The sequence below is a fragment of the Ictalurus furcatus genome, chromosome 18, assembly GCF_023375685.1.
Source record: "Ictalurus furcatus strain D&B chromosome 18, Billie_1.0, whole genome shotgun sequence".
NCBI lineage: Eukaryota > Metazoa > Chordata > Actinopteri > Siluriformes > Ictaluridae > Ictalurus > Ictalurus furcatus.
The window spans coordinates 2,457,619-2,485,524 of record NC_071272.1 but is presented as its reverse complement, the minus strand read 5'-3'; the positions used below and the strand labels follow the sequence as shown (position 1 = coordinate 2,485,524).

At 38.6% G+C, this 27,906-nt stretch overlaps 1 protein-coding gene across 1 annotated transcript in view; it reads right to left on the bottom strand.

Moving 5' to 3' along the window:
• The window catches only part of aqp3b (aquaporin 3b), a 34,740-nt gene extending 12,270 nt beyond the window's left edge, over positions 1 to 22,470 (bottom strand). Inside the window, exon 1 of the mRNA XM_053648395.1 lies at positions 22,232 to 22,470. The gene's annotated coding sequence lies outside the window, so the exon portion shown is untranslated. The remainder of the gene's footprint in view (positions 1 to 22,231) is intronic.
• Between the last annotated feature and the right edge of the window lie 5,436 nt (positions 22,471 to 27,906).

Sequence of the window (27,906 nt, the reverse complement as noted above, 5' to 3'; positions counted from 1 at the left end):
TAGCAGATATTTGTACTCTTCTGGTTCAAGTCTGTGAGCAGAGGAGATCATATTGCTGTCTACATTGATTTATTCCAAAGCTCTTTTTATTGAACAGACTCTTTTGAAATATTTCAAGACGTCTGTATATCTGTCTAGGACTCCATTTTAAGGAGGGAAAGAACAGGGAGGAGTGTTTTTCTTGTGCTTCATGCACAGATGTACTGCAACAGAAGTTACTGCAAAAGAAGAACTATTCTTATCTCTCTGCTGCGTGTAGCAGGAGATTTTTGTCTGGTTATTATGGGATTTAAGGCGTAATTTATGCTGTTTACGCGCTTAAGGAAAATGTTGACAGACTGACAGTGGCAATGACTGTGAAAGCAAACTAGGTAATGGTTAATGCCTACGGAATATATAGTCATTATATAAGAATATATAACTGTCTGGTTCTTGATTTAAAATTCAGGAAAGCCTCTAGGCAAAGACGGACAGCCGATCTATTGTTATCAGTGGCAGAAATGCAGAAATCCAGGTGCACACATTCGTCTTAGTTAGTATCCGTGTGAAGACCTTCCATTGAGGTAATTATTCGCGCATTTAATTAACGCTATGCCTAAAACTAAATCTGAACTGAATTCTAATCTCAGTAAATAAAAGGACACCTTTTGGTTCTCTTCCAGTTTATTTCTGTTCCTCAGGAGGACCAGCCAAATGTGCCCCGCATTTGTTTAAAGAGATAACTAGCTACTCTACTTAATCTCATCTCACTAATTTAAAACGATCAGCTGGATCTTACTTGGAATGCTTACTTCATTGCAACAGTGCTGTCAACATCAACGCAAGGATTCACTCCCTGCCTTATTATGCAAGATTTGAGTCAGGTTAAGCCTAGATAATTTCATATCCAAACACATATTATTGTCTTGACATATTTAATTCGACTAATTTGACAAGATGTGACATTCCAGACACGATCAGCAAACTCCGTTTGATAGGTTCGGTTATTGTTGTTGATTTCAGCTTTCACGTTCTTTAGCAGACACGGTACCCGCCAGTATTTATCACGTCTGTCAGCAATAACAGTATAACGAATCCTCGTCTGTGCTTGATGAAATATACCACATGACACAATTTTATAAATAAAACATGAGCGTTTTTATAAGATTGCCAGTTTTCATATGACTCAAGATTTATGGGTCTTGAATTTGAAAAACTCATGGTGTAGCTAAGCCATTGTCTAGTGTTGTGGGAAAAACCATCTGTGTTAGCAGGAGCGCTAGCACACGAACCGACAGCACCAGGAATTCATTCCTTTGCTTAATTATTTTTGTGTATGTGCACAAAGAGGGAACGTTCTGGATAGGATACAGAGGATACAGTGAACAGAGCCATGATATTGTGTGTGTGTGTGTGTGTGTGTGTGTGTGTGTGTGTGTTGCAGTATATGCCTACTACTTAGACTAACATTACTGGTCTTATTATTGTGTTATAGTGGCCAGAGAGCTAGCTCTATAACATTCCTTTTGATGAGGCTAAAAAATAAGTAACTTGAGCCGTAACTCCGAATGTTGTGCGAATGTCATGCTTAATACAGTACACGACCTCCAGTGAATTATTGGGTGGAATAAAAAACTTTATTCACATGACCCAATTGGTGTATTTTCTCTTTTCTATTAGCAGATCGTTTAGCCTGTTTCTAGAAATAAACAACTCATTCAACACGCTTCAACAACCGGTGCATTCAGTATTGAAGACGACCCCTCTCTCACCCCTCTCATGGACTCTTTGCCATCTGGCAGAAGGTACAGGAGCATCCGTGCCACTACCAGCAGACTCTGAAACAATTTCTTCCCTCAGGCAGTCAGATTAGTCGACACGCTGCTGCCTCTTTACACTCACGTGAGCTAGTCAAACACCTAACATAATACGATTCAGTACCACTGCACGCCGCACTTTACACAGCTCCATCAGTCACTTTTATATGGTGGTGCTTGAAAGTTTGTGAACCCTTTAAAATATTCTAGATTTCTGCATAAATATGATCTAAATCACCAGCAGATTTTCACACAAGTAGTAAAAATAGACAAGAGGAACCCAATTAAGCAAAAAAAAAAAAAAGACAAAAATATTATACTTGGCCATTTATTTTTTGAGGAAAATGATCCAGTATTAGATATCTGTGAGGGGTAAAAGTACGTGAACCTTTGCTTTCAGTATCTGGTGTGACCCCCCTTGTGCAGCGATAACTGCAGATAAACGTTTGGGGTAAGTGTTGATCAGTCCTGCACGTCGGCTTGGAGGAATTTTATCCCGTTCCTCAGTATAGAACAGCTTCAACTCTGGGATGTTGGTGGGTTTCCTCACATGAACTGCTCGCTTCAGGTTCTTCCACAACATTTCTATTGGATTAAGGTCAGGACTCTGATTTGGCCAGTCCAAAACATTAACTTTATTCTTCTTTAACCGTTCTTTAGTAGAACGACTCGTGTGCTTAGGGTCGTCGTCTTTCTGCATGACCCGCTTTCTCTTGAGATTCAGTTTATAAACAGATGTTCTGACATTTTCCTTTAGAATTCGCTGGTATAATTCAGAATTCATTGTTCCATCAATGATGGCAAGCCGTCCTGGGCAAGATGCAGCAAAACAGCCCCAAACCATGATACTACCACCACCAGGTTTCACAGATGGGATAAGGTTGTTATGCTGGAGTGCAGTGTTTTCCTTTCTCCAAAAATAACGCTTCTCATTTAAACCAAAAGGTTCTATTTTGGTCTCCTCCATCCACAAAACATTTTTCCAATAGCCTTCAGGCTTGTCAGTGTGAGCTTTAGCAAACTGCAGAAGGCCAGCAATGTTCTTTTTCGAGAGCAGTGGTGTTCTCCTTGCAACCCTGCCATACACGCCATTGTTGTTCAGTGTTCTCCTGATGTTGGACTCATGAACATTAACATTAGCCAATGTGAAAGAGGCCTTTAGTTGTTTAGAAGTTACCCTGGCTTCCTTTGTGATCTCATGGACTATTATATGTCTTGCTCTTGGAGTGATTTTTGTTGGTCGATCACTCCTGGGGAGGGTAACAATAGTCTTGAATTTCCTCCATTTATCCACAGTCTCTCTGACTGTGTATTCGCGGAGTTCAAATTCTTTAGAGATGGTTTTGTGACCTTTTCCATCCTGATGAGCATCAACAACCCTTTGTTCACGCCATGATACACTTCCACAAACATGTTGTGAAGATCAGACTTTTATAGACTCTTGTTCTTTAAATAAAACAGGGCGCTCACTCACTCACTCACATCTGATTGTCGTCCCATCGATTGAAATCACCTGACTCTAATTTCACCTTCAAATTACACTGCTAAGCTTAGAGGTTCACATACTTTTGCCACTCACAGATATGTAATATCATATGTAATTGAGGGATCATTTCCCTCAATAAATAAATGACCAAGGATAATATGTTTGTCTCATTTGTTTAATTGGGTTCTCTGTCTACTTTTATGAGTCATTAGATGAGTTGTAGGTCATATTTACACAGATAGAGAGAACATTCTATCAACTTTTTAGCACCACTGTATTATGAGACTTCTTTTTGCTGCCAATGGCATTTCGTTCCAATGTATACAAGCTATTTAGAGAAATGACTATAAAATAAAAACTCACTTGACTTGACTTGAAATTAGCAATTAGCGATAATGTCCAGAAATATGTTTACTTATATTTTCTTTCTTGTAACCTTACAATAGGAAACACCAGAAATATTGGACTATATTCAAGTTATTTTAACTGGCTAAGATGCCATTTTTGCACTGCATGCTAAGTGTTTTTTTGACAGATTTTGACAGATCCCCCACATTCAGGAAAGTGTTAGGGGGTCTTCAAGCCGAGTACTACGAATAAGTAAGTTGTCTACTAATCCTTAAGGGGTTACATGAAATCGAAAACAGGATAAAAACGTCTGTAAAAAATGAACATAATATCTATAATTTATCTTCATTCTGCTTTTATCATAGTTACAATCTTTTTGTAACCCCCCCAACCCCCCCGTCGCCCCGTCCCCTCACTCCAAATGCCAATAGCTGTTTACTATACGATTTAATAAATAATAATAAAACCAGAATGTCACCCAGTTTGATCTCTAGGTGGCAGCAGAGTGTTGTGGCAATACCATAAGAAGACATTAGTAGGGTCAAATTGTATGTAACGCTCTAAACAGTGAGGAATTTGACCCTTTTCATGGTGTCCAAATTATCCCAGAGTACTACAATGTGTTTGTTCTTTAATGACAACCCACAGTGTCAAATGTAATGAACGACTATACACTTTGCAAAGCACACCAACCAAACCAAACCAAACCAAACCTAAGGTTTTACTTAAAATGGTGGTGGAATTGCTAAATGCTTCATTATTAGCATGTGTATATGATATATAATCACCACTGCTTAAAGAGTAATGCAATGTTATTTATTTCGATCAGATTCAGCTGAGCGCTAACTGCTATCAAAGTCAAAATTGCCGTTTGTTTCCATGCAATGTTCAGTGTTCAAGCATGGAGAGGAAATGCTATCCCTTGGTTAAAAAAAAAAAAAAGAAAAAAAAAAAAGAAGATGCAAAAATCCATTGATGCCTCATCCCTAGAGCAAGCGCAGATTTCTCCATAAAGTCCTCGTTTACAGCTCCATACGTTTAAATTCTGTTGAAATATTAATTAGCTCTTTTGACTTACCAGTTGTTTTTTTTTTTAATGTTTCTATTTGACAGATTTAAGTCGATGTTCCATTGATTTGCTCACCTTCATGCTGCCCCATGCATGCTCTATGAGCCTTTTCAGTGGAGGAGGAACCGCGGGCAGGACATTTAAGGACTGGCTGCCAGGGGTCATGATTTTTACACTACACTGGGCTAGTTTAAAACTATTCCACAACCTCCAAGATCTTGTTTTGCAGCTAATAATCAGAATGACATGTTACGAATTTCTGCAAAGGCTTAGCGGTTAGCACGTTCGCCTCACACCGCCAGGGTTGGGGTTTAATTCCCGTGGCTCTGTGTGTACGGAGTTTGCATGTTCTCCCCGTGCTGCGGGGGTTTCCTCCGGGTACTCCGGTTTCCTCCCCCAGTCCAAAGACATGCATGGTAGGCTGATTGGCGTGTCTAAAGTGTCCGTAGTGTATGAATGGGTGTGTGAGTGTGTATGTGAGTGTGCCCTGCGATGGATTGGCACCCTGTCCAGGGTGTACCCCGCCTTGTGCCCGATGCTCCCTGGGATAGGATCCAGGTTCCCCGTGACCCTGAAAAAGGATAAAGCAGTATAGAAGATGGATGGATGGATGGATGGATGATGCCTCTGATTGATTCCAACTATGTAGGTTATTCAATTTGGAATGGGTAAAAAAAAAAAATTCCAAGTACTTGTCATTGTATTCAGTCTAAGAAATAAATGGCATCCATGTAGCCCTACTACCAATATTGTCATAAAGTGTCTTCTGAATCCAGTTTTCCTCAGCTACCATGGCTGCAGATCATGCACTTGCCAAGACTGAATACAGCTGCATATGCAAAATGTGAAGCAGAAATGAAACCACACACACACACAAAAAAAAGAAAGCACAGATTGATGTAAAGCCAGTGAAGGTACTCCGAATGCCCTTAAAGAAAAATGTAATGCTGAGACTGCATCACTAGAAGCCAGAGTACTTGAAAATAGCGAATACACTCATGGCCACCACATCACAATTTCAGCAGTGTCACACTGACAAATATGTCCAAACACATTTAGCTTCTCAGCAAAATCACACTCCCATTCAATTCAACATCGAAGCAGCAGACATCACGAACCCTTTACAGCTCATCTCTACTCAACGGTTCAATTCGCTGGCCACAGTTCACTAACGCAAAAGGTGTCCAGCTTCTCCTCCTCAGTTCGCACAACAGCAAAAATCCCCATTCTTTAAATCTCTAACAGTAACGTGAAGAAAATATTCAGTCACAGTGATGTACTGTAATCATGCAGCAGAGGTGTACTCACCTCCCAATAAATGACCTGTCTACTTATCAGCCACATCATGATAATGATAGTCAACCAGCCATAATTTATATCACGGAATCCAACGTTGTCAATGCAGTAGAGAACCTTAAACCTATTGATCAGTTTGACCTTCTCATTAAGTATTGAGTCACCACAACATGCAAGAAAAATGTGAGCTGTCCATATGAAGCGCACAGCCTCTGGCCTGGAAATGTTTCGGCAGAGTCTGAAAGGTCTAATAGCTCTTTAGAGATCATGGAAGCTTCTCTTGCAAATGCCTCGAAGGTTTCCTATAAACAGGGCTTCGGCTTTAAGAACCTTCACCTTAACATCTGCTGAATTGCTCCTTGAGATTGAAGCAGCGACAGGAGAGATTTCATTGACACAGACAACCCTGTGTCAATCCATTAGAGAAAAGCTACCTCACAACCTTCAATGTCCATGGAAGCAAGGCGAGGCACGGCAAGTTTATTTACATAGCATACACAAAGGCAATTCTAATGGCTTTACATAACTAATATAACCTATAATAAAAGAACATAACGTGGAAATACATTACAAGACTTACATTAGATATATAATTAATTAAAAAAGCAGTGCAAATTGTCGTCAGAAAGTGCTTAAGTATGGATAAAAAAAAGGCATGATAAAGGAGATGTGTTTTACGTCTGGAGTTTAAGGTGGTTCAATTTGTGGTATGTCTGAGATCTTCTTGTAGCTGGAATCAAGCTTTGGAAATGGAGTACTTGGAAACCGAGTACCACTGCGTACCGTATCACCTATTCTTATATTTCGCCCTGTGTTTCCACTACACACTTCAGGTGAAGGAATGCAAGATTTGCCCTGTATCTGGAATACACAGTGATCCAGACATACTCTGACACTACGAGCATAACTGGAATCTTTCATGGAAAAGATCTTGGTTAACAGGTGTGCAAATCCAGCTCTGCCACTGGAGGACAACCAACGTCTTAACTTTAGGGTTTATCGTTCTTGGAAACCCTAGGAGTCCTTATCAACTTCGGAATGGAGTCTTGTACAGCAATTCCTGACATTCAGCAGATGTTTCACAGCTCCTCAGCCAGAGAAACGCATGACTAACGCTACTTTCTGTGTTTTCACAACCACCAGCTTGTTGATTACCACATACAGGTCCAGGTTGTTGGCAATCATCTCTCATTAGCTGAGGCAATTCTCGTTAGCTGAGGCGAGGAGTGGACAGCTGTGGAGGGAGAAAGTGATTTTTTTGCTGCTCAAGCAAGACAGTGTGTTGAATGACACTTCTATGTTGATGGTAGCCTTAAGTATTTTTCCACTGTAACAGAAGCCATTGATGTGCTCAGAACAGTATTGCATCTAGTAACTTTTTCCAACAAAAGATCTGGTCAACGGCCTACACGATCTTGATTTTGGAAAGGATGTGAGCACAAATTCTGATTTTACTTGTATGAGACTTATGATGCATTTGATCTTTGCTCCATCAACCAAAAACGTACAGGGAGGTCATGTAAATAGCAAACACTGGGCTGCAATCTTCACATGCATAAGCATACAAGCTAGACAAAATAGAGGTTACTGACTTAGTAGACAGGTTCGATTTCATGAATGCGCTCAGATGCTTCATATGCTGTCAGAGGAGCAGCAAAACAGGGGATCCAACTGTGAAACCAACTCTGTGGGAGCCATCAAAGAACTTAAAACCACAGCCAAGAGACGCACTAACCACCCACATTCCTCTCATATAGGTGGCAACTGTGAGCAAATGTTTGGTTTTGCATGCCAAATGCGTCATTCTTCTGCAACTTAGGCCTGTGAAACTAATTCCTGTAGTCCTGTGAACATTCATTAATTCATCTCGAGTTACCACTTTATCCTGATCAGGGTCATGGCAGATCTATAGCCTATGCCAGGATCACTAGGGATGGGATGGAAATACATCCTGATTAGAATGCCAGTCCACTGCAAGGCACCATGCACACAAACATTCACCAAATCACTCACACCTATGGACAATCCTGTAAACAACATTATTTTTCTTGACTTAGCAAAGTTGAGCTGAAGTGCCACACCAAGGTCTTTCAACTGCTGCGTGCTGCCAAATCGAAAGGCCATTGAGAGTTACTATATAATCATAAAGCTGACTTCTAGCAAATGTTCCTTCATTCTGGTCAGAATTGAGAAGGAGGGACTCGGAATCCAGTCCTTTATACATTCGTTAGCATTAAGTTGGAGTCTGTCATCTGGCATTTTATAGCGTTTATAGCTGGAAACCATCGCAAGTAGAAATATATATATATTGTATCTGTGTGACGGATGCTTGGGTAGTGTAGACTGCGAAATAAATCATATCTTAGCAAGTAAAAATGTCTTGATTATGGGAAAATGCGTCTAATATTTCTTATTATGAGATGAATACTGTACAAGTCAAATATAAGATTATTCAGCGTGTTTTTTGATGGGTTTTTTTCCCCCTCTAATTTCAAGATTTACATTTTCTTAAATGCACATCTTATTCTATTGGCGAATATTTCTGCTTCTTTCTAGAAACAAATGCTTAAAATGATCAATAAAACAAGACTATTTCAAACTTGAAATTACTAAACAAAATGCATAGAGATAGGTTAACTGTAATCTTGTAATAGGAAATACTAGATAAATTTGACTATATCTGAGATATTTCCACTTCCCGGGTTGTTTGTTTTTGCAGTATATTTTCAGTTATTAGGTCTATATGAGTAATTAATCATTTGTCTGTTTTCTCGCTCATGCTTTTCGAGCTCAGTGTTAGACTGATATCACTATAACGGCAGTGATGAGGAGTGTTTAAGACGTCCCGGTGGTTAAGACGTTGGACTACTGATCGTAAGGTTGTACGTTCAAATACCAAACACTGCCAAGCTTCCACTGTTGGGCCCTCGAGTAAGGCCCTTAACCCTCGAACGCTCAGTTGTATAAATATAAGTCGTTCTAGATAAGGGCGTCAGGCTAATGCCATAAATGTGCCGTATTTTTGATGGCAAACTGCCACAGTGTTTCAGCGTGCACAGTGGGCTTTGATAGAGTATTATTACTAACAGGCAGTCTCAAATGGTTATTTAATAATTTTAAAAAATTTATTAGAGACACAAGCGGAGTATATTTAACAGATTGCTTATACAAATGGCCATGCTGTATAATTCCCTATTAATTGAAAGCCTCACACAGTAAGTTTAATAAGTAAACACGCATAACATGTACATTCATTTGACATTCCTATTTTCTTGCACACTACGCCATGCTATAAATAATTAACCGTCAGCCGGTTAATATAGGCCACGTAAAGCTGAAATAGCTCTTTACCGACAAGAATTCACACTATTCGGAGGAACTAGAAGCGTTTGTGTGAAGTGTGTGCAAGTGAAATGAAACGTGTGTGAGTGAAGTGCGAAGTGGATGTAACTAGGGCGAAAACAACAACAACAACAAAAAAAAAAGCAATGATGTGCTCAACTAGCACAACGAAAGAAGGAAATTCAGTGTGCTCTTGAATTGTGTGTTTATGTTTTCCATGTGGGTGTTGAAGTCAGAGGTGAGGAGGTGAGCTGACAACTGCGTCACCTGAATGACCAGAATTTTATCTTTGTGAAGTCCAAATCGTTTTTTCTCTCTCTCCACGTTTATCTTTGACACTTTGAGGCAAGCACATAAAGTTAAAATGGAAAAGAATTCCACTCTAGTTTTATACTTTAAATGGCTGAGTGAAGACCCTTAGTTTGTGAGTTTAATAGGTACTCATCTTATTAATGACTAATAACAATGTTTTTTCTCACATTAGGGTTAGCTGTCGGAGTTGTGTGCTTAGTGCCAATTTATTTCAGATAATAAATAAAGTTCTGACATTTGTTGGCTTTGGCTGGATTTGTCCCAAATATTTAACAGAGTTTCTGAAAGAAAATGCTAATCATGCTAAAAATGCAGGTTTCATGTCCATATGAAATGCTAGGAGGGATCAAATGGCAAAATACTTCAGACTTCTGCTTAGTCTCGCTGTGTATTAAAATGGAACTGAACTCAAAATGCATATGAATGAATTAAAACTACAGTCGGTCCTAAGAAGTTTCTTGATAGACCTTATGTTTATTTGAATGTTCATACAGTATGTGTGTATCGTCTGTAAGCTATCAAGTTGGTTTACAAATCCATAGCGAGTCGGTTCACAAATGGAGCCTGTAGGTTTATTGTGTGTTTAAACAAAACATAATGATAGATATATTTTCTGTAACGTATCGCTGGAGGTCAGTGTTTTGTTTTTTTTTTTGCTTTTAATACAAACAATGCACGTCTTAAAAGATGCACAATTCTTTTAATCCTTCACCTGAAACGAAGCATAATTAAAGCCTGGCCGAGGGCACAGGGACACGCGGGAAATTCAAAGCCTGGTAAGGCTCTGTATGTTTCGAGTGCAACGTACCCAAAACAGGATCTGATAAAACTACACACTTCACGTTAAATCTTACGGTGTTACTCTTAAGTTCTCCTAATTTTATCCATTGAAAAATAAATAAATAAAATCCCATACATTTTAATGTCACCCATGCAGACACCGATGGTTACTTTCGCAACAACTTTTACAAAATGGGCTGTCAACCTGAACAACCATTCCCATAGATAACATTTAAGTAGCCTCTGTACTAAAATAGAAAGACTTTTATTACAGGTAAGGGTAGGAATTAAAGCAATAAATAATGACTTTATTAGGTATGGTAAAGAATGTCACAATTTCCAATATTAATTAATGGGGAAGAATTTGGAAAGACATTATGAAAGACATATGTCCCAGTCCCCTGACTTGAAACCAATAGAAAAAGTGAAGAGGAGGGTCCACCAGTGTTGACCTCGAAATTTTGAAGGATCTGGAGAGATTCTGTATGGAGGAACGGTCTCAGATCCCTCGCCATGTATTCTCCAACCTCATCAGGCGTTATAGGAGAAGACTCAGAGCTGTTATCTCGGCAAAGGGAGGCAGCACAAAGCATTGACTAAAAGGGTGCCAATAATTGTTGCACACCTATATTTAACAAAGATATATATATATATTTTTTTTGGATAAACCCGTGTTTTGTTAGCAATTGTTTGATCTCCATGAGAGCAGAGTATTTTGGGAATTTTTTTTTAGCAAAAGATCAGAAGGTTCAACAATAAAGACAATTTTTCACAGCCTTCTTTGCTCATATTTACCAAGGGTGCCAATATTAGTGGAGGGCGCTGTATCTCAAGGTGTAACACCTTACATTAATCATGATGTTTACTGCAATATTTATGATATTTCTTTTGATACATTTTATTGCCAACGATTTATAAGCATTTGAATGGCTGCCGTTTTCGTAGAGTAACCCACATAATGAGTTTTCTGAGCCCTGATTAATGCATACTATATCGTTACTCTGTGGCTTTGGAAGATGATCCTATAAGAGAAAGAGTGAATGAATGATTGGCTGAAAGATGGAAAAAGAACATGAGAGAGAAACAGTGGATTCTTTTTTTCCATTCTCTCCATCCATCTGTGTTTTTGTTGTCACCGTCAGTCCAGCAGCTGTTTCCACGGCTACCAGAGAAACGCAAGGAAAGTAAAAAAAGAAAAAAAAGAAAAAAAGAAAATCAGCACTCATCCGTAGGCTCCATTACACATTAGTTATAAAGTGATAGATGAGAATTTATGTGTGCATACGTGTGTGTGGTTGTGCTTTCTCCTGTGCTAATGCACTGTTTATTATCTAAAATAATATATGATATTAAATTCCTTATAATAACATGAGAACACAGACACATCGCTTTTAGTAATAATATATATATGTAATAACTAGATTATTATATCTAAAACAACTATGTTAACTAGTTTTATAATATCTGGAATATATATATATATATATATATATATATATATATATATATAATATACTATATGCTGTGTATTAAGCCTTATAGTGTTAGCGTCGTTTTATAATAATTTTATTCCTGTAACACCAAACACAAATTGAGATTCTCTGATGGTTGGCGTGCTGTCTATAATATTATTTCAAAGCAAATAAGCCAAAAACAACGTGTTTAGGCTTCTTGCACAATTTGACCAATTGTATAATCTATGGGTCATTTATTTATTTATGTATTTATGTATGTATTTATTTATTTATTTCTACCTCAACAGGACAAAAGGATTAATTGATGTGGCTTTGAACGTAAAGGCTAAGCTAAATTCCTTAAGCTAAATTGGTACTTAGAGATGCTGAGTAAAGATTCTGTATTGACACTGAGTTTGTGTGTGTGTGTGTGTGTATGTGTGTGTGTGTGTGTTTTTAATCTTAGTGGAGATAGGTGGTCTAGATGTCTAAACATTCCCTGACAGATCTTTGATTGCTACCTGAACATAGACGCTGCCCTGGTCGATACGAGGCACTGAGATTAACATCCTGATTTAATTAAGCTGGATATTTTGAATCTAATCAATAGACAGGAGAGAGGGTTTTAACAGTAAAATAAACAAAGCTCATAGTGATTAGCAGCTGATATTGATTTGCTTCAAGAAGCACAGCTGCAACGTGCCCCATTGTTTACCCAAGGAGGATTTGTGGGTATTAGTGAAATACTTGTGCTTGTTCATTTACAGTACCAAGTAAAGAGTGAATTACAAAAGGCGGAACAAAGTTAAAGAGGATACTAATGACATACTTATAGGCTATATAACTTCCTGTCTCTATCTGACTAACTAATTGGATTTTTTTTATTATTATTATTATTATTATTTTTTTTTACCACCAATTGCCGTAGTTCAGCTCATTCAAGTTCATTACAATTTCCAATGGGAGTTCCCCTCTAAGTGTGTGAGAGTGAGAGTGAGTATGCAAGGCAGCTGGAGGGATTTTGGAGTGAATGAATTAGGACAGAACCAGTGAATCATTGTCAACTTTGCTCTGACCTCCCCTGGTGCCTGCTGGGAAAAAAGTGTCAGCAGATTCGTTCTTCCTTGACTCCCGCTATCTGTTCCCATCTTTCAACCCAGCACAAAAGAATATGATAAGGGCTGCACGGAAATGAAATGAGTAGAATGTTCCCACGGAAACCCAATTTTAATGGGATTCTAATTGCAACCAATTATTTTGGAGTGTGAGGATGGAAATTTTTTTTTAGTGAGCCACCATTATAATGCTAATATATATATATATATATATATATATATATATATATATATATATATATATATATATATATATATATATAATATAATATAATTTAAAATATACTTAAAATAATAAAATAGTAAAAAAAAAAAAAAAACCTTCACAGACCGAAGAAAGTCTGAAATAAAGAAGGTCTCTTTTTTTGTATTTCTAGTTTAAAAAAGGGGGAAAAAAAAACAAAACATAGGGCAGACAGCATGACATCCTATATGCCTACAAATTATTGCTTATCTTTAATTAATTCCACAATCTAAAGCATTATAGGTGATCAAAAGGGGAATGATGATAAATAGACAAAGATCAGCAACATGACATTAACCGAATAAGTAGAAAGGGTTGGTATTGCACTCTACACAGTGACAAATGTGGACTTAAATAGTCTAAGTCTAATTAGACACATGTGTGCTAATGAACAGGGCGTGTAGTTTAGTAGAGTGCAGAAGCACCTATGCAAGAGGGGAATTGGAATGGGGTGTTAATGTTATACATACTAATTAAACCTCCAGCAGCATTTATAAACACAATATATTACTTGATGTAGTATTCACCCCCTTTTGAACCACATTTTGTAATGTTACACCTGGAATAAATAAATAAATAAATAAATAAATAAATAAAAGTTGCATAAGGGTATACTCTTAAACCCCTAAATTAGTTCTAGTGCAAAGATTCGCCATCAGAATTCACATAATTAGTTGAATGTGATCGACCTGTGTGCAGTTAAAGTGTTTTGTGAGCTCAGTATAAATACCCCTGATAGTGTAAACCCCAGAATTGGTTAGAAACTACATATGAAATCTCATATGTAGTTTGCCCACAGGCCTGTTGGAGGCTCAGCAAAAAAAAAAAAAAAAAAATATGGAAAAGGGTTCAATGGTTTGATGAGAGCAAAATTTATTTTTTTTGGCCTCGACACAAAGTGTAATGTTTGGAGTAAAACCAAAACTGCTCGTCAGTCTGAGAACAACATCCCCACAGTGAAACATGGTCGTGGTAGCATCGTGTTGTAAGGATGCCGAATACAGGGCAGTCCTAGGTAAAAACCTGTCCAAGTCTGCAAGAGAGTGTAGACTAGGGCAGACTTTCACCTTCAAACAGGACTATGGCCCTAAGCATACTGCCATAGCTACACTGGAGTGGCTCAAAAGCAAGAACCTGAATGTTCTAGAATGGCCAATCAAACCCAAACCTCAATGTATTGGGAATCTTTGAGAAAAAAAAAAAAAAAAAAGACATGAAAATTGTTGTTTACTATTGCTACTTGAGCAGTTTTGCCAAGCGGAACAGGCAAAACTAGAGGTGAGGGGTGAATACTTATGCAACCATTACATGACTGTTTTCTTGAATGAATCTTTGTGTCACAATAATTGTTTTTTTTATATTTTTTGGACAAAAATGGTAAAAATCCTATTTCATTACAATTCAATTGCAGATTATGACATTACAAAATGTGGAGTGATGTTCAGTGGGGGTGAATACATATTCAAGGCATAGACTCTAATATGTTGAACCTATATTTATAGGTTTATTTATAGGTCAAAATGTGTGTGTGTGTGCATGGTACCCTGCAATAGACTGGCCTCCCATTTAGGGTGTATTCCATCCATGCGTCTAGTGTTGCCAGAATAGCCTCTAGATCTACCCGTCTCTTTTCTATAAAGGTCCTGGATGGATTCAGTGGTTACATCATCTTTTCATGTGGCTAAGCCACAAAATCATTTTTTTTTTCCATAAGTAAAAGCTAAGCAGACCCTGTAAGTACCTGCTTGTATTGCATTAGCAATCGTTCTTATTCCCTGGCCATTTAAAGAGATTCTTTTCTCTTCAAGTGTTCAAGTGCAAGAATAATTCTGCTTTCTACATGCATTGGATCAATCACACAGCCTTGACATAAGTTTTCAGAGTGCTTGACCCTTATTAAACAACACCATTGGCACACATGCTTCGAATGAAGTACATTTATTTGGCTTCACACACACACACACACACACACACACACACAGACAGCTTTATTTCATATGATGGCTTAGAATGAATAAAAGTGACTAGACTTGACAACATCTCCATGGGTAGCCTCACACACTTAGATACGATCGCATGTGGAACCTGGTCACTTGGAAAAGGGGACACATTTTGCTCCTCCGAAATAATAGTACATCTGGCTTCATTACACTGTTCGTTTGAAATGGAAATGATCAGAAAGAGTGCTCTGACCCTGCTTAACATGACACGTGAGGGTAGGAACAGGCAAAATCGAGGAGCAAGGAACAGGCTTCTGTGTCACCAAATGTAGAATCTGGACTCACTGTTCATTCTTCTATGATAGATACGAGTCTCTCTTTCAAACTATACAGAATGCCCCTCCACACTATATACTGTGTGTACCTAATCTGATATGGGATCCACAGCCTCGTGTATCAAAAGTGTGCAGACATGTTCTAAATCTGTGTAGGAAAACGGTCATTTATTAAATGTGCTTGCATACAGCAATACGCAGTGAACGAGGATAAATCGTGTACATGCTACAGTGCTTTACTCATGAGCGACCAGACACATTTATTTCAAAGAAACGGCTGCAAATATGGCAAACGACATCCATTTAAATGGACCCAACTGTTATTGTAGACTCTATGGGGAATGTGAAAGGATTTAAGGAAATTTACTGACAATATGGTGGAGATAATGTACATCACATGAAGTAGTCAACAACAAAATACACTTTCGTTCATTTACTGGTAGTTTGTATAAGACAAGAACGATATACACCGAACAGCCATTACGTTTATCCACTGAGAGGTGACGTGAATAACACTGATTATCTCGTTACAGTGGCACCTGTGAAGGGGTGGGATATATCTGAGTGATATTTAGGATCTGAGTGACTTTGACAAGGGCCAAATTGTGATGGCTAGGCGACTGGGTCGGAGCATCTCCAAAACGGCAGGTCTTGTGGGGTGCCCAAGGCTCACTGATGCGGGCGCGTGGGGAGTGTCCGGTCTGATCCAACAGAAGAGCTACTGAAGCACAAAGGACCGAAAACAATGAACTATTCTGTGGGATGTGCTGGACAGACGAGTCCGATCCTTAGAGGCCTCAGCACACAAATTACAGGGCGTAACGGATCTGCTGCTCATGTCTTCATGCCAGATAACACAGCAAACCTTCAGAGGTATTGTGGAGGCCATGCCTCGACAGATCAAAGCTGTTTTGGCAGAACAAGCGGAACCTACAGAAGATTACACAGGTGGTTTTAATGTTATGGCTGATTGGTGCACTTTTTTTTTTAATGCTGTGTCACTTGTGGTTATGACTGTGGTGGAGGCAAAGAAAAAATGATTTGATTAGAATGGGATGTCTAGAATATCAGCCCGTAAAATAATCATTAGTATCACAGAAGACAGACCAAATATCGTTTTCCTGTCGGTGGTAGAAGAGAATTTTTTTAAGCTATTTTTTGGTGAAAATTCAATTCTGTCAACCGTAGAAAAGGCTGGATGTATCTTTAATATGCTGTTTTATGCTATGCAATATGTTTATCGTAGTTTGTCACTGGGATTTGTGTTAACTAGCTTGGTTAGTTTTGATTGTCGTCGATGCTTCCGACTACAGCCTGGTTGCTTTCCGTAACCTTCTCTGGAGTCCTGTTTGTTACAGAACATGTAACATTTGGATCCAGTGGTTGTATGGGACTTACCATACAACCTACCTTGGTAGTCTACCATGGCCGAAAGCTCTAGCAAATCTCAACCACTTCAGAAGAACTCATCTGTCACTCATCTGTCTCCTGATTCAAACACAAACCTGGAAGTATGGATGCAAAGCCTCACAGTCTCAATACTTTCCAGACCTCATTGAGCCGGAAAGTTGTTGGAAGAGGCAATAGCAGCAGTTGAGCATCCCTACGGTATTTTCCAACGCCCGTTAAAATGAGCACCCTACCGATAATCACGAACATCACGGACGAGTCCTTCCTACGAAAACGGTTTCCTTCTTGATCACAAGATCCCCCTCGAATTCAAACAAAACAGGACATCCCTTGACTAGCAACACATAACCCTTTCATATCATGGAAAGACAGTACGTTAACCTCAGGCCGGCCTCGTTGTCGGGGCACATGTATCCCCTTTCTAAGCTGTACAACCAAACTAGACATGAAAATGTCCCACATATTCATTGCTAAGGTTTGCGGTAGAACAAAAGCAGCAGAACTGCCTCCTTATCACCCACTGCACACATCCATTGACCACACACCTGGAGCATTGAGTGGATGAGGAGGAGTGAATAAATCTCTGAAGCAGCACAAATCCGTATATGAGCAGCGAAATGACAAAAGCCGACTGACAGCAGACATTATCCTCAGCTATGCCTGAAACTGCCTTCAAGTCCGAGGAGTATGTGAATCAAATTCAGCACAAAATCTATACACCGTAGACGGTGTACAACAGGTAGTATATAAAACATATTCCAGACCTCTCACTGCTATAAAATATCCATATTGACCTGGATTGTTTGATTTGATTGACCTGCACACTCAGTGGGGTATTTAAAGTAAATAAAGCAAAGTGGTTTAAGAAGGCTATTCCCCTCCAGACTTGTCCTCGGACCACTTACACAAATTTAAGGGGTGAATTCATCGTTTTGAGTCATTTCTACAGTAGCACAGGTTCTAACCCTTCTTAGATGTCGATCGCTTGGGACTGATATTTTCCTTTCTATTACGATAACATTTTAACATCATTTATAAGTAACGTAACTTCACATTACCTTTGGGAAATGAATAGAGCACTTATAGGTGTTTGTTAGCCCTTCTGCTAGCTCAGACTTCCTATCCATGCTCGGACATTTCACTTTGCTAGTAATATGTGCCTTATTATAACCTGGATTCACATCGGATGCATCATGTCATGGGATGCATCAGGCATCAAATCAACCCCTCGGTCGATCCATATCAGACGTGTCTCACGTGTGTTTCTCTAGAAGCAAATGACAGGAAAAAGGAACAACGCTGAATTACTGAAAAATCTTATCATCGTTTATGAGTAGATGAATTTACTGCAGTTCAAGCGGCGCAAACTCCCATTTACTAATTACACTCACCTGTTAATCATTACCTCCTTTTCTGTGTAAACATCCCTCGGTTTTTAACAGTTTGCCATGGTTTGCTATACACAATTATATAAGAATTAAACACAATAAGAAGATGTGAGAATCTGCTGAATATTTCACTGCACTAACTGCATGGTTACTTAAAAGTTTTTGTCAAACTGTCAAACATTGAGGGTGCTAATACAATGGAATGGATGTAAAACACCCATAAACCAAAGGAAGTGGTAGTGCTATTTGCCCTCGAGCCTTCATTACTAAGATTGTTTTGTCTGTAGCAGTCTGCCAACTGTAATTACAAAGCCATTCAGCTACAAACGTGATATGGGACAGTGGGACGGTGAATAACTGATATATTTGTGTCTATTTAGTTTCACCACGTAGGTTTAAGAATACGTGTCATAAGCGGTGTCCCAAATGACATACTATACGCCATGCACTTACACTATGCACTATGTACTCTACTGTCTACTGTGTGGATTTTAGAAGGGTAGTATTGTCTCAAATGGATCACGACTTTTTTTTTTTTTTTTTTTTCTCCTAATCGGAAGTATGAGCACTCTCTCAGTCAAAGGCAAATGACGTCAAAGCTAAGTTTTTTTTTTTGTTTTTTTTTACTGTTTATGTCAATGTTACCTTTTACCATTCGTAAGATATGTCTTGTCCACGGGAGTGTCGAGCTATAGTTTTACATTTCACGAACATGCCTGTGATGTTGCCGATGTGGATCGAGATGCTTTGTAGAATGTGATTACATGAGGTCTTGATTTGATGCGTGACATGCGATGCTTGACATTACGCGTCTAGTCTAGTGACCTTTAGACCATGTTTTGCAAATATCTGTCATCACCTGCCGAAATATGTAGGTGCTAGGTGTAGTTCGTGTTCGTGTTGTTTTGTTGTATGTGTGCATGGATAAGCTATACAACTTTTACTGCTTCCTGATAAGAAAACATGTTAAAAAAATTGCAGTTCTGTAATTTTAGTTTAGTGTTGTTACACTTTTGGCCTCTTTGCTTGTGAAGGCTGTTTACTTTTTCCATGTATATCATCGTGTTCTTTGTTCTTTTTTCCCTTTTTTTTTTTTTTAAGGGAAAATTCTCTCTTTTCAGTATGACCTAGAATAGGACAAATAACTTGAATAGCCTGTCCTGGCTTTGCTGGACATTTAAACACATAACAGATATGTGCACTTTTTAAAAAGCGGCTGATGACATCACTAATGAGCTCTTTCTGCTGCATTGATTGTCGTTCTGTGGTCTAAATGAGGATGCAGATGCTTAATCTACAGTGCTTATGCGTGAAGGCAACTAAAGAGGAGGAAAGGAGGGAAAAAAAAGAAGAAAACAGAAATAGAGACAAAGAGAGATGTGAAACAGGTAGAGAGAATTTGAGAGACAGAAAGATGAGTGCTAAACAGGAAGTAGAAGGACATAGTATAAGATTATTATTATTATTATTATGATTATTATTATTATTATTATTATGATTATTATTATGCTCTGCCTCTATTATTTATTTATTTATTTATTTATTTTTACATTTGACAGCATTTAGCACTGTGATAAAGCTATTATTACCTTTCCTCATTTCTTCTAAGTAAAGTTTAATTACAGTGTCATTTATTTTTGACCTCCCATGTGTGTACGAAAGAAAGAAAGAGAGAGTGGAGAACAATGTGTGACTGTGTGTGTGTGTGTGAGAGAGAGAAAGACAGCGAGAGAAGGAGAAAGAGGAAGAGAGAGAGAGAGAGAGAAAGTGGGTTCGTGTTACATTAAAAACTTCTTATCTCATGCTATGTGACACGATAGTCGATAGGAAAAGGCATTTATGGTTATTTAATCTCTGCCTCGACTCACCATCTCTCAAATCTGCATCATTTGATCTGCTCTCTGCACATCTCTTCTCCTTCTTTCTACATCTATCTCCCTTTCTCCCCCTTTTTTTCCCTCGTTGCTTCCCCCACCCCCCCGTCGGCTCTTTTCTTGGTATCAGTAATTTAATTTTTCTTTGTTCTCTCACTCTCTCTTCTGATCTACTATTACTTGGTATTACAAATTATTACCATCTATTTAGCCGTTTCATCTACTGGATAGCTCCAATATCTCTCAATATATTGGCCAACCACTGATTCGTATCATTCCTCTATGTTGTGTCTAAATGTTTCTTCTTCTTCTTCTTTTTTTTTAGTAAATAATTGCCTTTTTAAAATTTAATTTAAGTTGTCGCATCCTGGTGGCATTCCTCCGTCACACCATCCCCGGTTTGCACGTTCACCTCCCATGACTATGCCGATTGTCGACAGAACCCCTGGGCTCTTCAGCTTCCTCGTCAAAACTGAGGAGGCCATGCCAAGTCCATCTAGGGTGTTTTCCCAATGTTCCTGCAATCTACGAGACTCTGAACAAGATAAAAACGGTTATTGAATGAATTCATTTGTTAATTTGCTTGTTTAGTTTTTTATTTTTTTTTATAAAACTTTGAAATGTTTATAGATATCAAATTAAGAATAATTTATATTTCTACACTGGTTTCCAGACTCTACTAATGGGTAAGAGCAAATATTAAAAGGAGTTATATCAAGGAAATATGTCTTCTTTTGCTAAATGAATTCTCAAACCACTACTGCAATGTTCTATGGCATTATTTTCAAATACAGAGTTGTAAGCAACACTGTAATGTATTGCGTTTTCTAATTTAATATGGATATTTTCATATAAATTAGTTTAAATCCAGTACATTGAGAAGTGAGAAGAAAGGAAAAGAGTGACATATTCCAGGAAGGAGTGTCATCTCTGCAGGTGATGGGTTATAATGGGTTATTGAGATGAGTTGGATATAGACGTGTGGATAATTTCAGAGACAGAACAAAAAACAAAAAAAAAAGATGCCATTAAAACCCTATGGGGCAATTTGCCCTAATCTGTATAATGACACATAATTTATTGTTTTAGAACTTTTAAAAAAAAATTCAAATCCATAAACTGATCTCTATGTGTCTGTGCTATTATGCTTTTAAAAAGCATGCCCCTGTCTAATGTAATTACCTTCCAAGGTAACACCCACATGGCCTTGTCTCTGCAAAAATGGCACAAATTAGACTGTAATGGACTTCTGCTTCCTTTTGGTTCATCATAATATGACATTACTTTTATCTAACTATGATAAATCGAAAAGCCTCAAATCCCCGTACTGTTCCTCTGTCCTTTTGTAGGAACCTGCCAAAGCTTTGGCAGGAAATTTGAGCAGTGAGATTTCCCCACTGTGCCGGTGGATCTGCGGTTGACCATAGGACTAAGCATGGGTTCGACTGGCCTTAGCTAATTGATTGTTAACGATCGGTAATGGTTTAGCCCTTGGTTGTCTTTTGGCTGGGTTTATTTTTTAAAGCATAGTTAATGTGGTTCAGTTATGAGTGTTTTAATCAACTTGTACTTGTAATTCAGTGTTAGTGCTTGCTAGACACTAGGGGTTAAACGGACACTTAGCAAAAGTTCTGCATGCTGTGACCTTACAACCAGCGGCGTTAGCTGGACTGTTAATCATCTGGGGCTGAGCCCAGATTCTTCTCCATGCATTTTGTTCCAGCTCAGCTAGTAGCCTAAGTGTTGTTTTATGGAAGCTGAGGTAACTTAGCGGTCAATGTATGACATGATCAGAAAAAGTTGGATTCATCATAAAACGTGCCTCGGGTGTCGTCACTGTTTGTAGGACTACCAGACGGATCAAATATACTGTAAAGCTTTTCTAACTAGGCTAGTTTGGTGTCACTAGCCATGGGGAGGCACAGCTGAGCTATCACTGTATGGGTTTAGCTGCTACAGTGCCATAATACAGTGTACATAATCTTTCCTTATGCTCTGCTCATATCATGTTGACGTAAACTGGAACTCAGTCATTTACACACCTTGTTTTCCTGCTCAGCATCAGACGATGTTACTGTTTCAGTTTCAACCCATTTACTGGTTAAAAAAAAAAAAAAAGAGGCATATATCCATTTTCCCTCACACTGACTGTGTGAGTTAACGTTTGGCAGAATTGAGAGATCGTCAGCCGATAAGACACGAGTGTTTCCACGTATTTTCCTGTAAACCCTGTCTGACTGGTCTCGCCTCCGTTCACTGAAGATATAAAACGACAACACCGCCTTCTTCTTTTACTGGCGTTCAGTTACGTAGTGACAAACCGCTCCAAGTGGAGAGTTATTCGGGGCTAAAGAAAAAATCTTCAGGGCTACAGCCCTGAATGCCGGGTCCAGGTTGCGCCCCTTCTTACAACCCTCTATTCCAGACATAATTCAACTTTCAAATTTTTTTTAGTAGCATAACTAATAAAACTAGTTTTTCCAGTGGGTTTTCCATAGCATGCCCCACAATGGATGGCTCACACGAAGGACCAGTCAGATTGCTGGGCCTCAACCAGAGTTATATTAAAAACAAAAACAAACGCGCATGCACCTCAGGTAGACCATTACTAGTAAGTGGAAATGGAGAGATCGTAAATGGCAACCATAACATTTGTTAAGGTTTGTTTTCCCACTCTTTGCAGGTGAAGTGTAGACTAGAGCCTAGTGTTAATCCAATGGCCCACATAGAGCATGTATCTCCCATTACACCTATATGAAAGCACTAGAATCAGCTGCACAGTTGGAAGCAGAAACACACTTTCCCTTTACCAGCATTTTCATGTCATGAAATTCCCCCTCTGGGGTTTTACTTGCTATTGGTGTTCACGTGATGTGTTGATGAAGGGCTCCTGGCTGATACTGTAAAGAGAAAGACCAAATGATCCACCACAGGTGTATCCATGTTTGAAACAGTAATTGCAGTGCTGGATTGAGAGTTTAAGTCGTTTCCAAACCTTGCAATTTTCCATCATTTTTCCAAACAACATAGTTGTAGATACAGTCCATAAACGCATTTAAAAAAAAAAAAAACCCTGCCGACTGGGAATTTTCTTCAAAGAATCAATGAATGACATAGCTGTACAAAATGAGAGGGAAAATGTGGGATGCATTTTTAGGGGGTTAGGGGTAGAACACCATTTATGTTACCTAATTTAATCCAGAATAAAAATAGCGACAAAGTAGACAAACTGCCCTATAGGCTAATAGAAAGCAGTCTGAAGCGATCATTTCCCTTAATGAAGTAGGATTGTGGCATCACTATTATAAATTTGAATTTTCTTTTCACATTTTTTTTCAGTTGTACTGTGAAAAAGAAAAGTTTGAGTAGTTTTCAGAAGATTAGTGCTTTGAGCAGTCCTTTCAAGGACGCAGCTGTAGCTGGAATTTCAGCTGTGAATCACAGGCTTTTGCTCCTGATTTGAGGAAAAAAAACAAAAAAAAAAACAAAACGCGACACATTTGTGAGAATTTCACCACTTTTCCTCATTGTGTCTCTTTGTTTATCTCCGTTTTAGTGAATCACATACAGATGCCCGCTTTTCTTAGCGGGAAGTGAAATCGTACTAGCTTTTATCCATTATTACAAAGTTGTTGTTTTTTTAATTCGAAGATATAAAATGGCTTTATTTTGAAAGATTTTTCCACAGGGAACGTTTAGCTTTTGTTGGTTTTTTCCCCTCCTAATCGATGTTTAATTTTTTTTTATTTTTTTATTTTTTTTTATAAATCTTAAATGTATTTGCATTGGTGCTTGGGATGGCCTCTGAATCATTTGGTCAGTATGTAATTACAACTGTAATTATCATTTTTGATGATTTGCTTAATGTGGAGGAAAGTGCAGCCAGTTCTGGTTAAATGCTGTGCCTAAAAGCATGATTTTGCAAATGCACTCAAAATACTGGACAGTCCATCTGTCCAATTGTTGACATTCTCTCTACAAAGCCCTTATGAATAGACATTTCAGTGTGTGTGTGTGTGTGTGTGTGTGTGTGTGTGTGTGTGTGTGTGTGTGAAAACACCCACTAGAGTATACTGATGTTTAGAGCTGACCTTTCTCTTGAAGTGAGAGAAGGCCATAGAGCTTGATGAGAAATCACCTGTGGCAGACATGAAGAAAAAACAACTCCCAGGAAACATTTATGCACAACTGCTCCAAGCTGTCACACACACACACACACACAAGCCAATTTTTCTTATGCGATACCGGCTTGAGAAAGTAGAAATATTATTATAGAGAAAGATATAGTGGCACACGAAGTTACGGAAGGACGAATAAACAATTGTGCATTTAGTTCAGCTTATTAAGCTTAATCGATAGTAAAGGTTTTAGAAAGATGAAGGACTACACACTAGGAAGCATAAGATTTATGGGAATGTTGTGAATGCAGTGGTAGTCAGAAAGGCAAGGCATATTACCATGGAAATTTACATAAGTGGTTTGCTGTGGCCAGCGTTTTCTGTCCCCTACATATAAACACCCCTACATACTCATCAATTCGAAATCTCACAGCCAGGTTCATATTTATATTCATTTAAGGGAGTAAATCTGTTACCCTTGTTCCAAATGGTACAGCTTCAATTTGCCTTGATTTGACACTGGTCAAACATGAGTCTCGTAGGCTAGTCTCATAGTAATAGCTAATACAGTGGTTTTCAAAATGGGGGCCGCAGTCCCCTCGGGGGCCGCCAGGGGGCGCCTGAGGGGCCTCAACAATTTGCGAAAGGGGGGCCTCGGTCAAATGTTAATGCCATTTGGGGGGCCTTGACCTGGAAAAGTTTGGGAACCCCTGAGCGAATATACAGTACATAGTTCAAATTCTTCACCAGCAGTCTTTTCCACATCTTGCTAGAAGTGCACCGTTGCTGCGCAGCACAGAATGCTAGCATGGGCATTGTAACATCGCTGCCATTAAGAGCTTGGAAGTTAGCTAACCTTCGTTAACTTCCATGATTATGTCGTACGTGACATAAAAGCTTCCCTCAGTGAAGCTCTTTACTTTCACGTGCACGGAAATTGCATCGAAATTCTTACTTACACGTTGTTCAGTTCCTTTTTCATTGCACTTTCTATGGCCAGGTCGGTCATCACAGTAACACAAGGACATGAACATGATGCACATTTTAGAAACCTAATTTGAACACATGGTTTAGCAAGCTAATAGACCACGGTTCTCTGCCAACCTCGTTCCTGTCAGCACCGTCATGTCTGACGGAGTGTTTGTTTTTAGTTCTACTCAATTTGGCGTGGGTCGCCGTGCGTCACGTCACGTACAACTCTGATTACTGATTAAACGTACCAAATTCTCTTTGTGATGACGTTTTCTGAAATTACAGTAGAGTATATAATGTGAAATTTTAGGAAAGATTACAAGATAGCGCAGACGTACCTCGGCCCGATGTGTACAGTTTGCAACGACGTCGCAGTGACCTCGTTTGCAAATTGGGATGATGTCAGCATTTTAGACCATCTATTACTTTCCGCCTTCTTTGAGTACAATGCATGTCATTCAAAGCCGTCAGTGCTGTACGCAGCACCTATTTTTGCTGATGATATATTTTTATCTCCGTACTCCATTGCTATCGGATAAGCAACTTCAGTTCAAGTCCCCTTTATGCATCCCCAACACTTGACATCAACTTCTTCTGGGTAGTATATAGCTGGTAACACACAACTGACTACAATCGGCAACTGACTAAATACGCCGACTTATATAAAGCCATAACGCTATGTTTTTTGGCTTGTTGCTCCACTTCGGAACATTCAACATAATAACAGTCGATGGAAACACACATACAGACACACAGGTCCCATTTTCTCACATGTGCAGCACTCTTTACCAGCACTGATTGCAATTATCTGTCTGAGTGATTTTATATTATCTGAGCCTCCTTCAATCCCATTATGTGGTTGTCATTTGCATGCTTTTTTCCCATCCACTCGAAATGGATGTTAAATCGTTTCTCATACAACTCGTCTCAAATTCATTCTCATTCTCATAATCAAACAACCTTTCTCTCGAACGTGAAAGAAGAAAGAACCAGGCTGAGAAAAAAAAGTGTTCTGTTTTTTTTTTTTCTCTCTCCATTTCCTCGCTTTGTGCATGTTGAGCCTTTATAGGTAGGAGGAGAACAGATCATTTACGAACCTCTAAAATGTGTCAGGCTCCAATAATTATTCCCTAGTAGTAAATCAGGTGGACTTTGTTTTTGAAGACGTTTAATCAGCTCAGCGAATGAGTTCAGTAGAAAGGATATCATGCTTGAGATGATGACGTTACAAAAAATAAATAAATAAAATTGTCCAGCATTGAGTATGTGGTTGTTGGGAAGTTTCAGGAAATTGGGAAGAAAGTAATAACATAAAAAGAGGTAAACTTTTTTTTTTTTTTTCCTCCATTGTCTTTCTAAATGATGGTTTCATTTATCAAGCTAGATTGGTAAAAAAAAAAAAAAAAAAAAACTTTCATATCCTATGAGAATGTGTGTAAATTTACATATAAAGCAATTAATTATTGGGAATCTCATATAATTGGTCAGTTACTTCATTTTTTTCTTCAGGTTTAAATAGCGTATTTATTCCATTAATCAGTCTATACAGGATTTCGTGGAGTTTTTTTTTTTTTTTGTGATTGTTGAAGCCAAAAATGCTTCATTTGGAAAATGTGCGAGTTTTGTGGAGTTATTTTGGTGCTTTTTTGCCAGACTTTTTCGCACTGACCTTTCAGCTGTACTCATGTTCGACGCACATGAATCGAAGTGGGCTTGGGCGGAATGTGTGTTGTGATGACATCACATGACGCATCTTCGCCCAAATCACAGGTTCCGCCGAAGACCGTGGAGTTTGCTTGATTTTGTGTTCATTCCTGCGATCGTAAAATTGTGAAATCCCGGAGGGACTCATTAAGACACTAATGCGAAGTTTGTGAAGCGCAATCATTTCACATTAATGACGAAAGAAAGCGAACTAAACTAAAATAAATCCATACGTTAAACCAAACTACAGGAAGAAGTGGTGGTAGCTGATGCGCTGCATTACCGGAAGATTTAACACTACAAGGTGTTTGCCTTTTATGGGGTTTTGTTGGCATCACTGAATGTAGATCAGTTGTGTTGTTGATGCACTTTGTAATTTACATCTAAACTGGCATTTACCAACATACGCGCATGTTTACGAAGAAAATCAGCGTTACCAAAATTTGCTTGTAAATCTGGCTGGAATTGTTTTTTTAGCTTTTTTTGTTTTTTTCTTCCCCACTTATGGAAACACTTACACACAATTCTACTAAAAGATCGATCAAGGAGGCCTATTGTTTTTGTGATGCTCCAAGCCACTGTCATCTGATTTTCTTGATTAGTCTAGCAAATTGGTCTCGTCTTGTTTATACCTGTTTGCTGATTGCCTGATTGTTTGCTTGCCTCATGTTTCTGAGTATTGCCAACCCCTTTGATGGGACCGCTACACTGTTTTTTAATAAAGGGAGGTGATGGAGTTCTGGTTGCGAAGAAAGGGAAGAGTCATGAAAAACGAGCAGGTAATAGGTTAACTTTTTTTAACAAAGCAATTTAAAACAAATAACCTTGTTTTTGTGCTGTTGCACTAGAGAAAGAGAGAGAGAGAGAGAGAGAGAGAGCGAGCGTGAGCGAGAGCACTATACTTAAGAGAAAATAAAAAGATC